A 17,004-nucleotide genomic window follows, 5' to 3' on the forward strand; every position below is an offset into this window, starting at 1 on the left:
GGGGTTTACCCCAGGCAGCCCAGGCATCGAGACAATGCTGGATAGCATAAATTGCTTTTTCCCCTGACATAGGTGTGGCATGTACGATACCTGAGCAGGTATCCACTGAGACATGAACATATTTAAGCTTTCCAAACTCAGGAACATGAGTAACGTCCATTTGCCACACCTGAAGGGGCAATAGGCCCCGAGGATTCACTCCAAAAGGAGGAGGATGTTGGAACACAGCACAATGCCCACAGGAGACAACTATGCCTCGTGCTTCAGCCCTAGAGATATGAAACCTTTTCTGCAAGGTACTAGAATTAACATGAAACTTATCATGAACGGCTTTGGCCAATTCTAAGGTGGTGGATAGAAACACAAATTGCATTCGCGTGCAGGCATCCACAACATCATTCCCTCTGCTCAAAGGTCCTGGGAGCCCTGTATGGGCGCGAATATGATTAATATACACTGGAGTGGAGCACTGCCAAATGAGCTGCTGCAATGTAGCGGCCAATTCAAATATAGGACTATGCGATCGAATTTGTCCTGCAACTTCTAATCCTTTAACCATATTAACCACATACTGAGAATCAGAAATTAAATTGAAGGAAAAAGGACAATTTTTAAATACTTCTAATACAATTTGTAACTCCACCAATTGGAGTGCTCCGGGTTGATATTGCCTAAGAACCGGTTGTTGAGATTCAATAAGATAGGCTCCACATCCAGTTTTGGACCCATCTGTAAACACATTCACCGCTCCTGAAATGGGCCTTTCCTGCACTATCTTAGGAAACACAACAGCATGAGCTTTATAAAAGGTAACCAATGGATGTTTTGGATAATGATTATCTATTATGCCATTAAAGCTGCAAAACAGAATGGCCCATTCATCCACTGTGGCTACCAAAACCTTTTGCTGATGACTATCATAGGGAGTAACCAGTATACTCGGTTGACATCCAAAATGCTGCAAACATTGCTGAACTCCTACCAACGCCAAATTTGCTACTGCAGTTGGATAATGTTCCACAGTCTTACCCATGGATATTCTTGGATGAATCCAGAGCAAAGGTCCTTCCTGCCAAACTAAACCAGTGGGCTGCATTTCTGTTTGCAGTATCAAAAGGTTGATGGGCATTCCCTCCTTACATCTCATTAATTGCGCTTTACTCAGCTCCTTTTCTACAATGGATAAGGCTTGTCTAGCCTCAGGAGTCAGACTCCTCACTGAATTTAAATCTGGATCTCCTTCCAATATCTTAAACAAGGGCTTTAATACAACATTAGGTATCTTTAAATATGGCCTAATCCAATTAATATCTCCCAATAGTCTCTGAAAATCATTAAGAGTATGTAAATAATCTAATCTTAACTGAACCTTTTGTGGCTGCACCTCAGTAAGAGAAATCCTGGCACCTAAATAGGAAACTACTTGATCTTGTTGAACCTTTTCAGGTGCTATATACAGCTTCCACCTTTGTAACTCTTTCACCAAGGCAATATAGGCTGAATGAAGATATTTTTCTGTCTTTGCTGTCAAGAGGACATCATCCATATAATGTGCACAACGCAATTTGGGAAAGGCTTTTCTAATTGACTCTATGGCTTGACTAACATATAACTGGCACATGGTGGGACTATTAGCCATGCCTTGGGGCAACACAATCCACTCATATCTTCCATCGGGCTCCTCGTGGTTACATGATGGAAGAGTAAAGGCAAAACGTTCACTATCCTGAGCACAAAGTGGAATAGAAAAGAAACAATCTTTAATATCTATTACTATAAGGGGCCAATCTTGGGGCAAAGCAGACAATAAGGGCAAGCCTCTTTGTATGGGCCCCATAACCTGCATCTGTGCATTGATGGCTCGAAGATCATGCAACAATCTCCATTTGCCTGACTTCTTTTTTTATCACAAAAATAGATGAGTTCCATGGTGAAACAGAGGGACGAATATGGCCTAATTGAAGTTGCTCCTCAACCCAACTTTTAGCTGCCTGTAATTTTTTCTTAGACAAGGGCCACTGAGGTATCCACACTGGATCCCTCTTATTCCAGGTTATAGGAATGCCCTCCTCAGTGGCCCTTAGGAAAAACCCAGGTCTTCAGTATTCATTTTCCTCCTCTGTATCATGGGGGACTTTTTTCCTTGCAAATATTTCCCTAACTCATAGGAAGGGTGCCACCCCATATCCTGCATCAGATGCCGAGAAGTAGGTGAAGATTCATTGGTAAGTCTCAAGCCTAAATCTTTTAATAGATCTCTTCCCCATAAAGAAATGGGGAGCTCCAGCACGTAAGGCTGAATTTCCCCTGAATGGCCCTCAGCATCTTTCCATTTCAGACTCCGTGCACTCATATCCGGAGCTTTTGCATACCCTAGGCCTCGCAGCATCTGATTAGAATTTTGCACTGGCCATCCCTGGGGCCAATCCTTCTGTGCTATGATGCTGCGATCAGCTCCAGTATCTAGGAGCCCTAGGATGGCTTTGTCATCCACCCTCAACTCCAGAACTGGACGCTGGTCCATCTGGAGAGAGAGACATGTCAGGTCTACGCCCGAGGCACCAAACCCTCCTTTTCCTCTTTGTTTACCAGCGGAGGGGAAGAGCCCATGAAGGCTAAAAAAGTACAATTTGAGCTACTCGATCCCCAGGGGAGATGGACACAATACCTCGTGGTGATGAGACCATAATCTTAACTACCCCTTGATAATCAGGGTCAATAACTCCTGGATGGACAATGAGCCCGCATAAAGCAGACGAGGAGCGGCCAAATAACAATCCTACCGTATCTTTTTGTAGAGGACCTTTAAAATCTGTCTCAATCACCTGTGTGACCATCTGGGGAGTTAATACGAGTCTGGTGGTGGAATGGAGGTCCAATCCTGCTGAACCTTGAGTGGCTCTCCGAGGTTGTGGGGATGTCTCAATGTTGGCCAGGTCTCCTCTTCCCCCCTGGAAACTGTCCACTACCCCATATATTTGCGGGCCCTGGAAGCGAGGGCCCCGCTGCCCGTTTTTTGACCACACACGTTCATTTCCAGGAGTAAGAGGCTGGCCATGGATGTTTCTGACTGATCTGTATTCACTAGCCCAGTGGTTCCCTTTCCTACACTTTGGACACAAAGGGACTCCAGGGGGGCGAGTCCCGCTTCCCCTGGAGCCACTTCCTTTTTCAGGACAATTCTTCCTCAAGTGTCCCTGCTTGCCACACCTAAAGCAAGCTCCGAGAGGCGCATCCCTCTTTCTCTTTTGCAACTGCATGACAGCTGCAGCAAGACCAGCATTGGTCAATGGCCCACCAAGCTCTCGGCAAACCTTCATCCATGCCTCGATACCCTTGCTTTTAAAGGGCGTAATGGCAGTCTTACATTCTTGGGTACACTGTTCATAAACCAACTAACTGCCTTATCAGGGGCATAGCAGTATCAGGGTCACCAAAGATTCTTCCTGCTGCCTCAACCATCCTTGCTACAAAGTCTGAGAACGGCTCAGTGGGACCTTGTATGATCTTGGTTAAGTTTCCACTAACTTCCCCTCTGTTGGGCAATGATTTCCATGCCCTTATGGCAATCTGATTCACCTGCTCAAACACCTGCAGTGGATATCCTGTTTGTTGTTGTGCAAACCGACCTTGACCAAGCAGCATATCCCTATCCCAAGCTGGATTTCCTGCAACAGCGTTAGCAGCTGCCTGTTCGCTTGCAAATTCGATAAGGAAGGCTTTCCAATCTAAATACTGCCCAGGTGAAAGGCATGCCTTCACCAAGCCTGCCCAATCGGATGGCGTCATGCAGTGTCTATTCAAGGCCTCCACCTGAGCCACAGTATAGGAAGCACTCAGGCCGTATGTCCGCACAGACTCAGCCAAATTCTTAATTACCTTGAAATCCAGAGGCTCATGATATCTCTGCCCTGTTCGGTCAGTGAAAACAGGACATCCTAGCAAGGAGAGTCTAACCTCTCTCCAAATCTCTGGACAGAAGGTCCACTTATAGGTGGCTGCCAAGGAGGCATAGGGAGGAGGCGCAGAAGCTAATTCGCCTTCCTCCTCCGCCTCGGCTCTTTTATTTTGTCCTTTCTGTCCACCTGATAACACTGTGTCTTTCTTTTTCCTTTTTCTTTTTAAGCCCTTCTCCTCTTCCGACATACTTTCTTGTTGCTCTATAAGGATTTTCTGACCTGTCTTGACTGCCTCCACACACAGTTTCAAACAGTAACAGAGTCCATATATCAGAACAAACAAGACCAAAACTATCAGGCCTACCCACAAAGGGTCAATGGGAGAAAAAAGCATAACTACACAGCGAGGATCTATTGATCACTACACTGAGGTTATCATAGTTCCTTAACTTGTCCCCAAACCGGGAACCTTAACTTGTCCCAAAGCCGGGAACCTTCCATTACCTTGTGCCTGCTTCCTGGCAACTTTATGCTTGCCTCTATTTTATCCGAGGTCCTTCCCAAACTCCTGGGTTACTTTGTGCCTACTTCCTGGCAACTTTATGCTCACCTATATTTTATCCGAGGTCCTTCCCAAACTCCTGGGGTCGAAAGTTTCACTCACCGTGAACTTACCCTGCCGGCAACCACTGACTGCTGAAAGTTCTGAACTCGGTGGGGGAGTCGGTTCCCCGTACGGGCCACCAATTGTCGCGTCCGCTCTCAACCAGCAAGAACGACACGACCACCAGTCCTTCTAACAGCAGTTTATTCAGTCCTGATTCTTCTTGTTTATATCTCCCCCGAACCCTGGGTCTCTCACTCCTTTTATACTCTCATCCACGCACAGCAGGCCACGCCGCCTCACCAGGCATGCAGCTTCAGCTAATCAGGGCAGCAGGGGCATATCTCCATCAAACTGGATTCACCGGTATCCTGGTGCACCTGCGCAGCTCTCAAGATGTTTGTGGCTTATATGAGGAAGTCAGGTGCAAGTCATACGACTTAGCTACAGTCCCTGGTGCCTTTGGGACTGCCGCCACACCCGCTCCTAACACCTTCTGTTTCTATTTTGTGGAATAGTTTGAGAAGAGTTGGAATTAGGTCTTCTTTGAAGGTCTGATAGAACTCTGCACTAAACCCATATGGTCCTGAGCTTTTTTTGGTTGGGAGACTATTGATGACTGCTTCTATTTCTTTAGGGGAAATGGGACTGTTTAGATCATTAATCCATTCCTGATTTAACTTTGGTACCTGGTATTTGTCTAGAAAGTTGTCCATTTCATCCACATTTTCTAGTTTTGTTGAGTATAGCCTTTTGTAGTAATATCTGATATGTTTTGGATTTCCTCAGGTTCTGTTATGTCTTCTTTTTTCATTTTTGATTTTGTTAATTAGGATACTGTCCCTGTGCCCTCTAGTTAGTCTGGCTAAGGGTTTATCTATCTTGCTGGTTTTCTCAAAGAACCAGCTCCTGGTTTGGTTGATTCTTTGAATAGTTCTTTTTGTTTCCACTTGGTTGATTTCAGCCCTGGGTTTGATTATTTCCCGCCATCTACTCTTGGGTGAATTTTCTTCCTTTAGTTCTAGAGCTTCTAGGTTTGCTGTCAGGCTGCTAGTGTATGCTCTCTCTAGTTTCTTTTTGGAGGCAGTCAGAGCTATGAGTTTTCCTCTTAGGACTGCCTTCATTGTGTCCCATAAGTTTGGGTATGCTGTGGCTTCATTTTCATTAAACTCTAAAACACCTTTAATTTCTTTCTTTATTTCATCCTTGACCAAGGAATCATTGAGTAGAGTGTTGTTCAGTTTCCACGTGAATGTTGGCTTCTATTATTTATGTTGTTATTGAAGTTCAGCCTTAGTCCGTGGTGATCAGATAGGATGCATGGGATAATTTCAATATTTTTGTATCTGTTGAGGCCTGTTTTGTGACCAATTATATGGTCAATTTTGGAGGAGGTACCGTGTGGCGCTGAGCAGAAGGTATATCCTTTTGTTTTAGGATAAAATGTTCTGTAGATATCAATTAAATCCATTTGTTTCATAACTTCTGTTAGTGTCCATGTTTCTCTGTTTAGTTTCTTTTTCCAGGATCTGTCCATTGGTGAGAGTGGGGTGTTGAATTCTCCCACTATTATTGTGTGAGGCGCAATGTGTGCTTTGAGCTTTACTAAAGTTTCTTTAATGAAAGTGGCTGCCCTTGTATTTGGAGCATAGATATTCAGAATTGAGAGTTCATCTTGGCAGATTTTACCTTTGATGAGTATAAAGTGCCCCTCCTTGTCTTTTTTGATAACTTTGGTTTGGAAGTCAATTTTATTTGATATTAGAATGGTTACTATAGCTTGTTTCTTCGGACCATTTGCTTGGAAAATTATTTTCCAGCCTTTAACTCTGAGGTAGTGTCTGTCCTTTTCCCTGAGGTGGGTTTCCTGTAAGCAAAAAAAATGTTGGGTCCTGTTTGTGTAGCCAGTCTATTAGTCTATGTCTTTTTATTGGGGAAGTGAGCCCATTGATGCTAAGCGAAATTCAAGAAAAGTAATTGTTGCTTCCTGTTATTTTTGTTGTTAAAGTTGGGATTCTGTTCTTGAGGCTGTCTTCTTTTACGTTTGTTGAAGCATAACTTTCTTGCTTTTTCTAGGGTGTAGTTTTCTTCCTTGTGTTGGTGTTTTTCCTTTATTATTCTTTGAAGGGCTGGATTTGTGGAAAGATATTGTGTGAAGTTGTTTTTATCATGGAATACTTTGGTTTCTCCATCTATGGTAATTGAGAGTTTTGTTGGGTATAGTAGCCTGAGCTGGCATTTGTGTTCTCTTAGGTTCTGCAAAACACCTGTCCAGGATCTGGCTTTCATTGTCTCTGATGAGAAGTCTGGTGTAATTCTAATAGACCTGCCTTTATATGTTACTTGACCTTTTTCCCTTACTGCTTTTAATATTCTCTCTTCATTTAGTGCATTTTTTGTTCTGATTATTATGTGTCAGGAGGAATTTCTTTTTTGGTCCAGTCTATTTGGAGTTCTGTAAGCTTCTTGTATGTTCATGGGCATCTCTTTCTTTAGATTTGGGAAGTTTTTTTGTATAATTTTGTTGAAGATATTTGCTGTCCCTTTAAGTTGAAAATCTTCATTCTCATCAACTCCTATTATCCGTAGGTTTGGTCTTCTCACTATGTCCTGGATTTCCTGGATGTTTTGAGTTAGGATCTTTTTGCGTTTTTTATTTTCTTTGATTGTTGTGCAGATGTTCTCTATGGAAACTTCTGCACCTGAGATTCTCTCTTCCATCTCTTGTATTCTGTTGCTGATGTTCCCATCTATGGTTCCAGATTTCTTTCCTAGGGTTTCTATCTCCAGCATTGTCTCACTTTGGGTTTTCTTTATTGTTTCTACTTCCCCTTTTAGGTCTTGAATGATTTTGTTCAATTCCATCACCTGTTTGGTTGTGTTTTCCTGTATTTTTTAAAGGACTTCTACCTCTTTAGCAGTGTTCTCCTGTATTTCTTTAAGTGAGTTATTAAAGCCCTTCTTGATGTCCTCATGAGATATGATTTTAAATCTGAGTCTTGCTTTTTGGGTGTGTTGAGGTATCCAGGACTGGCTGAGGTGGGAGTGCTGGGTTCTGATGATGGTCAGTGGTCTTGGTTTCTGTTAGTAAGATTCTTATGTTTGCCTTTTGCCATCTGGTAATCTCTGGAGTTAGTTGTTATAGTTGTCTCTGGTTGTTCCTCCTATGATCCTGTTAGTTTCTGTCAGCAGACCTGGGAGTCCAGCTCTCTCCTGAGTCTCAGTGGTCAAAGTACTCTCTGCAGGCAATCTCTCCTCTTGCAGGTAAAGTACACAGATATCTGGCGTCCGGACTTGCCTCTTGGCTGAAGATGAAGGCCCGAAACAGAGCCTGTCCCAGAAGCTGTGTTGCTTCTCCCTGTCTCAGAAGCTGTGTAGCTTCTGTGTGCACACTCTCACCTGTGCAGACTAGTCTCTGAGGGATTTGGGACCCAAGAGGCTCCCCCACCTGCTCTGACAGAGCCTTCCCAGGCGGACACCTGTCTTCTGGTGGGGAAGATGCCTGGATGTCTGGACCCCAAAATGGGGTCTGTCCCAGAAGCTGTGTTGCTTCTGTAGTCTGCACTCTCACCTGCGCAGACTAGTCTCTGAGGGATCCGGGACCCATGATGGCTCCCCAACCTGCTCCGGCAGAGCCCTCCCAGGTGGAAACCTCTCCTATCATGGGGAAGGTGCCCGGATGTCTGGAGCCTGAAACGGGTTCTGTCCCAGAAGTTGTGTTGCTTCTCCAGTATTGTTTTGTTATAGGTGCCTCCAAACAATGACTTGCCAAATACCTAAGCAAAATCTAACTTAGCTTCCTGGCCTTCACCAATGCCCTAGGTAGTCTTTGAGCCAACTCTGGGCTTGGAATTCAGTAAGAATGTTGCCTATTCAGTAACATTCAGAATTGCCTCTATCTAGTATTGTAAGAGAGATAGTGAAAGAAATCAGGCTTTACTATCTACTACATAGAGTTAAAAATCTCAGGGTAAGCTTAGCAACGTAAGTTTAGAATTCTTATTATAGTTATGTATGGCAGACTACATTACTTATTAGTAGAAAGTCCCTCCACACTATCACTTAGAATAAAAGCCAAGTCGCTCCCATAGACAGGAATTTACAATGGTTTAGGAAGTAGATCAGGCTGTGGTTTTAGAGTATTGCATTATTCATGAGAAGGTTTGCTACAGTGGAACCTAATTAGAACCATGACTTGGGCATGAAAGCCCTTGCCCAGGGAGTGTAAAGACCTCACAACTGGCTTCTAAAACTATAGCTGACCTTAGATAGAGCTGACTTTGTCTCAGTTGTTTTATTGCCCAGTTCCTGCCAGTCTTTGTGTTTGCATTCCTCTGTTTTGTGTTAGAGTCATTAAGCATCCGGTAACCATATTCATACCTTACCGATGTGTCACCTAACTTCCCTATTTTCTTCTGTATAAAAAGTATGATGCTCGATTTGACAAATTACATTCAGATTCAGCACACTCCCTTGTGTCCTGTCTGTTTGTCACTCCATTTTCTCTGACTCTATGCCCATCTGTCCAAGACCCTGATTCCCACGGATTTAGGAGGGCTGACTGAGCCCGGTCCATGGCAAAAGAGTAGGACTGTTCTTCATACCTTGGGGGAAGAACCTTCCATTGATGCCTTTGAAATGGCCTTTGAAAATTGACAGGGAATGCTGAAAGCAAATCTTTGTGTGTCTTCTGGTTGTAATTTTATAGTAAAAAGCAATCCTTTAAATCTATAACTATAAGATAATAATCCTCTGGAACAGCTATTGGGGATGGGAGTCCTGGCTGTAAAGCTCCCATATCATGCATTGTCTTATTAACAGCCCTAAGATCTTGTAAGAGCCTCCATTTACCTGATTTTTTTCTTAATGACAAACACAGGAGTATTCCATGGATTGTTAGATTCTTCAATATGTCCTAATTGCAGTTGTTCTATTAATTGTTCTAAAGCCTCTATCTTTTCCTGAGTTAGGGACCACTGATTCAGCTGCCACACAGGCTCATCACTGATCCATGAAATTTTATCTGCATATAATTCATCAGCGGCCCCGATATAAAATGCTGCTCATTCCATTTTTCACCTGTGGTTAATTTTACTTTCATTTCCCCTAAGATATCTCTTCCCCATAAGGAGAATGGCAGAGAGGAAATACTGTAAGATTGAAAAGTACCCACTTTATCTTCACATTCCCATATCAGGATTTTTGAACTTTGAGCTACATTGGAAGTGAGCCCCAATCCCACTAGAGTAGAGGTGGTATGAACTGTCCCAGGCCAGTCTTTTCCTATAATGCAAGACCTATCTGCTCCTGTGTCCAATAATCCTTAGCTATTTTTTCCTTCTACTTTTATAGTTTTTAAGGTTCTTTGTCTAGTAATTTCCTGAGTCCAAGCTGCCACCTCTGTGGAGCCAAACCCTTCATCTCCTCTAGTCTGCTTTAATATTGGATTGGGGGAGTTGTATATAAGGAAGTAGCATTATCTGAGCTACCTGTTGGTTCTTATGTAGTTGTATTGTTTCTTTTAATGGTCTAATCATAATTTTTACCTCTCCCTGGAAGTCTTAATCAATTATTCCAGGAAGTACTTCAAATTTTTTCTTATAATTTAAACTTCTCCCTATTATAAGATCAAAGGTGCCAGATGATAATGGGCCTTTAAATCCTATATCTACCAATTGCACTCCCTCATAAAGTCTACTATAAGTTCTAATCCTACACTTACTGGTGTTGCTCGAGGTAAACTTAAGATGTTAAATTCAGAGGTCAGAGGGTTCAGCTTACTTTTACCTTCCTCTATCTCTCTATTTTGCCCCCCCCCCTTTTTTTTTAAATTTGGAGTGGAAGAGTGCTCTCATTCCATTTTTTTTTGTCTCCTCATCTTTCAGAGGTGTTCCATCCTTATGAAATTTTGATTTACATTCATTTCTCCAATGCTTTCTCTTCTTACACCGAGGACATAACCCTGGAGGTTGGTTTTTCTTATTTTTATTTTTGACATCTGCTCTTCTTTTTTACAGTCGTGGCTCATATGTTCCTTCTGGCTGCAAGAAAAACATGAAACCTTTTGATTTCTTCCTCCTTTTAAGTTCTGAGCATAGGCACTAAAATGTTGCCCTTGCATTGCTGCAGCATAGACTATACCCTGGACCATGGCTGGTGAGGCATCTGTATATGCTTTGATGTAATCTTGCACAGTCCCTGTTATTCTGGTTGGTCTAATTAGTTCCTGGCAGAGAGTATTGGCATTTTTCCCATGCAAGTTGTTTTAATAATATGTCAGAGCCCTCAGAAGGAGGAAGCATCCTGCCTGGTGCTTCTTCCAGTCTATCAATAAAGTCTTCATACAATTCATCTTGTTTTTGTTTGATTCCTGATAATACAGTTGTCTTACCATCAGCAGGAGGGAGCCTTCACCAAGCAGCCACTGCTATCTTAGAAACTTCTTCCAGTACTTCCCTTTTTAAACCAGCTTGTTCCTGAGGGGATGGATAGTCCTGTCTACCCAAGAGCATTTTCATAGTAGGTTTATCTGCCTTTTTCTTAAAGGCTAAATTTTGAACCACTTCCTTTGCTCTATCCTCATATTCTGTCCTCCATACTATAAACTGTCCTGGGCTAAGAGTGAACTTTGCAGTCTGATGCCAATCATAAGGTGTTGTGTCCGGCCAGCAGACCACAACCTGGGTTCTAGCCTGGAAAGGCATTTTGGAAACCTGGAAGAGAAGAGGGGCTAGGTGGCGAGAGAAAGAAATGTAGCCATAAGACCAGAGACACTGAAATTAATAGAGGAGAAAGTGGGGGAAAGCCTCAAAGATATGGGCACAGGGGAAAAAGTCCTAAACAGAACAGCAATGGCTTGTGCTGTAAGATCAAGAATCAACAAATGGGACCTCATGAAATTGCAAAGCTTCTGTAAGGCAAAAGACACTGTCAATAAGACAAAAATGCCACCAACAGATTGGGAAAGGATTTTTACCAATCCTAAATCTTATAGGGGACTCATATCCAATATATACAAAGAGCTCAAGAAGCTGGACTCCAGAAATTCAAATAACCCCATTAAAAAATGGGGCACAGAGCTAAACAAAGAATTCTCAACTGAGGAATACCGAATGGCTGAGAAGCACCTGAAAAAATGTTCAATATCCTTAATCATCAGGGAAATGCAAATCAAAACAACCTTGAGATTCCACCGCACACCAGTCAGAATGGCTAAGATCAAAAATTCAGGTGACAGCAGATGTGGAGAAAGAGGAACACTCCTCCACTGTTGGTGGGATTGCAAGCTTGTACAACCACTCTGGAAATCAGTAAGGCGGTTCCTTAGAAACTTGGACATAGTACTACCAGAAGATCCAGCAATATGTCTCCTGGGCATATACCCAGAAGAAGTTCCAACTGGTAATAAGAATGCATGCTCTACTATGTTCGTAGCAGCCTTATTTACAATAGCCAGAAGCTGGAAAGAACCCAGATGTCCCTAAACAGAAGAATGGATACAGAAAATGTGGTACATTTACACCATGTTGTACTACTCAGCTATTAAAAACAATGGATTTATGAAATTCTTGGACAAATGGATGTATCTGGAGGATATCATCCTTAGTGAGGTAACCCAATCACAAAAGAAGTCATTAGATGTGCGCTCACTGGTAAATGGATATTAGCCCAGAAACATAGAACACCCAAGATACAATTTGCAAAACACAAGAAAATCAGAAGATGGAAGACCAATGGGTAGATACTTCATTCCTCCTTAGAATGGGAACAAAATACCCAAGAAAGGAGTTACAAAGTTTGGAGCTAAGATGAAAGGATGGACTATCCAGAGACTACCCCACCCAGGGATCCATCCCATAATCAGCCACCAAACCCAGACACTATTGCATATGCCAGAAAGATTTTGCTGAAGGGGGGACCCTGTTATAGCTGTCTCATATGAGGCTTTGCCAGTGCCTGGCAAATACAGAAGTGGATGCTCACAGTCATCTATAAGATGGGATACAGAGCCCCCAATGGAGAACTAGAGAAAGCACCCAAAGAACTGAAGGGGTCTGAAACCCTATAGGTGAAACAACAATATGAACTAACCAGTACCCCCATAGCTCCTATCTCTAGCTTCATATGTAGCAGAAGATGGCCTAGTCGGCCATCCCTGGGAAGAGAGGCCCCTTGCTATTGCAAACTTTATATGCCCCAGTACAAGGGAATGCCAGGGCCAAGAAGCGGGAGTGGGTGGATAGGGGAGCAGGGCAGGGGGAAGGTATAGGGAACTTTCGGGATAGCATTTGAAATGTATATATATAAAGAAAATATCTAATAAGAGAAAAAAAGACAAAAAAAAAAAAACCCAATACTGAAAGAAAGCACACAGATCCATTCGCAAGGACAAAATTGGAGCATACATGCTGTGGAATGCCACAGTTCCAAGAGACTAAGTTTCCGTGGAACTCTTCGCCTCAGGACTGTACCCAGGCTTTTGGCCTGTCATGCATGTCACTACTGGAGTAGATGTAGCACTCTTTGTCCTAATTTTGTGAATCAAGCTTTAAGATCCATTAGGGCTAAGTATAAAAAGGCTTTTATTGCTTCTTTTCCTGGCCACCCTCAGAGAGCAGCAGCCATGGCCCTGCACTACCCCATGGTCATGGGTCTCAACAAGGGCCACAAGGTGACAAAAACCATCAGCAAACTGAGACAGAGCCAGTGCCGCGGGCACCTCACCAAGCACACCAAGTTCGTGTAGGACATGATCCAGGAGGTATGCTGCTTCGCACCCTATGAGTGGTGAGCCATGGAGATACTCAAAGTGTCCAAGGACAAGCATGCACTCAAGTTCATCAAGAAGAGGGTGGGCATGCACATCTGCGTTAAGAGAAAGCAGGAGGAGCTGAGCAACATGCTGGCAGCCATGAGGAAGGCAGGGGCCAAGAGGGATTGATGAATCCTCCCCCCAAAAAAGTTCGTTCCTACCAAAAAAAATTTAAAAAAAAAGGCTTTTATTTTACATTATATGGATGATATTCTTATAGCAGGCAAAAAAACAGGATTTAACTGAATTAATTTTGAAAGATATGATTGAGGTATTGACCCAGCATGGACTAATTATTGAGCCTGATAAAATTCAACATAACAGGCCAATAAATTATTTGGAAAAATTTCATAATGAATATATCATATCTCAAAAATTACAACTTAGTATTGATAAATTAAAAACACTTAATGATTTTCAAAAATTATTGGGAAATATTAATTGGATTAGACCTTATTTAAAAATTACCACAGGACAGTTGCATCATTTATTTGAAATTCTTAAAGGAGATCCTGATCCCAAGTCTAAGAGACAGCTTACAAAAGAAGCCTTAAAGCAACTAGAATTGATAGAACAAAAGATGCAAGACGCAAAGTTAAAACAAATTATTTAAAACCATGGTCTCTTTATTATACTTAAAACATCTTACACCCCTACTGCATGTTTATGGTAAGAAGGTGTACTAGAATGGATTTATTTCCCTCATACTCAAGTAAAAATGTCATCTTCTTATCCTTTTATGTGTAGTCAATTAATTATTAAAAGGAGGATAAGATCCAGGGAATTATTTGGCAAAGAAATTCATGAAATTGTTATTCCCTATGATAAGGTACAATTGGAGTATTTACTTCAAACTGCAGATGATTGGGGAATAGCATTAGCTCAGTATGTGGGACAAATTAAATATCATGTACCTCAACACCCTATATTAAAGTTTGCAGAAGAAACAGAAATAATTTTTCCTTCTAAAGTAGCATTGGAACCCATTTCTGATGCCCTCTTGGTATGTACAGATGGGTCATCCACTGGAACCTCAGCTGTCTCTATAAAAGAATAGACCTGTAGTTATTAAAAAGGCAAAAGAAACTCCTGCACAGCAGACAGAAATTATTGCAGTTATCACTGCCCTTGAACACCTGCCTGAAGAGTTTAACCTTTATACAGATTCAAAATATGTAGTTCATTTATTTCCTGATATAGAGACAGCTCTTATATCTGGGGGTTCCAAAATTATAATACTCTTGCTTCAGTTGCAAAATATAATTCAATCAAGAAAAAGAAAAGTTTTATAGGACATATCAGAGAACATACTGGCCTGCCAGGTCCATTGGCTTCAGGAAATGCTATGGCAGATTTATTAACGAAGGATCGCGTGATTGCTAGTATGGTTGAACAAGCATCGGAAAGTCATGCCTTACATCATCAGAATGCATTGGCCTTGAGAAGGATGTTCAATTTGACATGAGAAAAGGCTAGACAAATTGTGAATTATTGTAAACATTGTCCTGATGTATATCATTCATTGAAAATGGGAGTTAATCCAAGGGGCCTTAAACCTCAAGTTTTGTGGCAAATGGACATAACTCATATCCCAGAATATGGAAAGTTGGCCTATGTACATGCTAGAATGTACATATTCTCATGTGGTTATGGATACTGCTAGAACTGGAGAAGCTGTGAAAGATGTCATACATCTTATTATGTGCTTCTCCTCCTTAGGTGTGCCAAAAAGAATTAAAACTGATAATGCTCCAGCTTAAACTTCTCAACCTTGTGCAAAATTTTGTATTAAATGGGGCATAGAACATACAACAGGAATTCCATACAACCCCCAAGGTCAGGCTATCATAGAAGACTCATCAAAATCTTAAAGTACAACTTCAGAGCTTAAAATCTAGTGGTCATTACTACTCACCTCATCAAGTATTAAGCCATGCTTTATTTGCCATTAATCACCTTAATACAGATGATAAAGGCTTTACCCCTATGTAAAAACATTGGGCCCCCCTACAGCAGACTGTTACTCCTTTAATGATGTGGAAGAATCTTTTAACAGGCACATGGGAAGGGCCAGATGTGTTAATCACCTCAGGAAGAGGATATGCATGTGTTTTTCCACAGACTGCAGAGACCCCGGTCTGGATCCCAGACAATTATTCGACCCTTCCACCAGAAAACCTCTATCAAGAACCCAGAAGAGAAAGAAGCAAAAGAAGTAATGAAGAAAATCAAGAAGCTTGATCTCTCTTCTCCACAGGCAGCCGCTCCTCCTGAACTGTCATCTACCACAGGATAGATCCACCCACTTGGGGACAACTGGAGAGAAACTCACCCAGAGAGCACAACAAATAATCTCTGATACCAGGAAACCACCATCAGCAGAAAATATGTTTCTTGCTATGCTTGCTGTGTTTTCTATGCAGGTATGCTATGCCTCTGCAACCTCGTTTTGGGCCTATCTATGTTCCCCATCCTCCACTTCTTCATCCCATGGACTGGGGAGATAATGTGCATATCAGAGACATGACTAATAATACTGAGCTGCTAGGGGGACACGCTGATCCCCCCCCCATTTGACTTCCTCTGTAATTAAATATGAGGAAATGTCAGACTCTGCCCCAATCTATGTTACTTTAAAGGGAATACCCCCCCATGGGTTGCCTTCCCACTAGTTATAGAACTTTTCTTTCTGATGCTCCAGATAGATCCTGATGCCCCCCCCCCCGAGTTGTAAAAGATTAATGCTTTCAATAATGATTTTGAGTGATTATAATTATGATGAAACATTTATAAGGCCAAAAGAAACAATGCCTCTGAAAGAATGTCTACAAGAATATTGGGACAATGATAAATTGTGGGTATCCTTGCTTTCAGGTGATAGTCCAAGATGGCTTAAATGTGGGTTTAGTTTCTGGGCTTCAGTACATGATACTTGGAAAACTCAAGAAAGAAATTATGATTATTCCATAGTCTCAACATTTTATAATAATAGGAAACAGTTAACTAATGAGTTACACTCTTTCATGCATATAGATCTGATACATTTACAAATGAGTCTATTAATAGATGGTTCACTACAGGATGGATGAAATCTATTTATGTCAGGCATTCTCTTTCACATAATATTTCTAATGGGTTTTTGGGGGGTTATTTAGACTTTTTGCTGCAACTATCATGGTTCTTAAAAAAAAAAGCCTAAGAAATCTAAGAGCACTCCTTTGGTACTTAGATCTTGCCTAAACTATCCTTATGGTATACTCACTGGACAGTTCTCAGATTTAAAAATTATTAAAGTAAAACGATCTTATCAGGTCAGCTGTTTCAAATGTATTGTAACTAACTGTGTTGATCCTATTTTAATTAAGAATTATTCAGTTATTTTGATATTACAAGGACCTTCTTATATTATGCTTCCTGTAGATTTAAAAGAAGATGTTTGGTTTGATGATGTAGCCTTGCAAACACTTAAGAGAGTTAATGAGCTAATTAGACCAAAGCATTTTGTTGCAACTTTAATTTTAGGCATTAGTGCTCTAATAGCCTTCTTACTTCACTTACAGTCTCAACAATCGCCTTAGTCTCAAATATGAAGACAGCACATTTTGTTGATGACTTAAATAAAAATGTCTCTTTAACACTTGCAGGGCAACGAATTTTAGATAAAAAATTAGAAGTAAAACTTGATGCTT

At 41.6% G+C, this 17,004-nt stretch overlaps 1 pseudogene; it reads left to right on the top strand.

Moving 5' to 3' along the window:
- The first annotated feature begins 13,126 nt into the window (after nt 1–13,126).
- Gm46524 lies at nt 13,127–13,444 on the top strand (annotated as a pseudogene).
- Nucleotides 13,445–17,004: the final 3,560 nt, after the last annotated feature.

This window comes from Mus musculus, chromosome 15 (genome assembly GCF_000001635.26).
Source record: "Mus musculus strain C57BL/6J chromosome 15, GRCm38.p6 C57BL/6J".
Classification (NCBI taxonomy): Eukaryota; Metazoa; Chordata; class Mammalia; order Rodentia; family Muridae; genus Mus; species Mus musculus.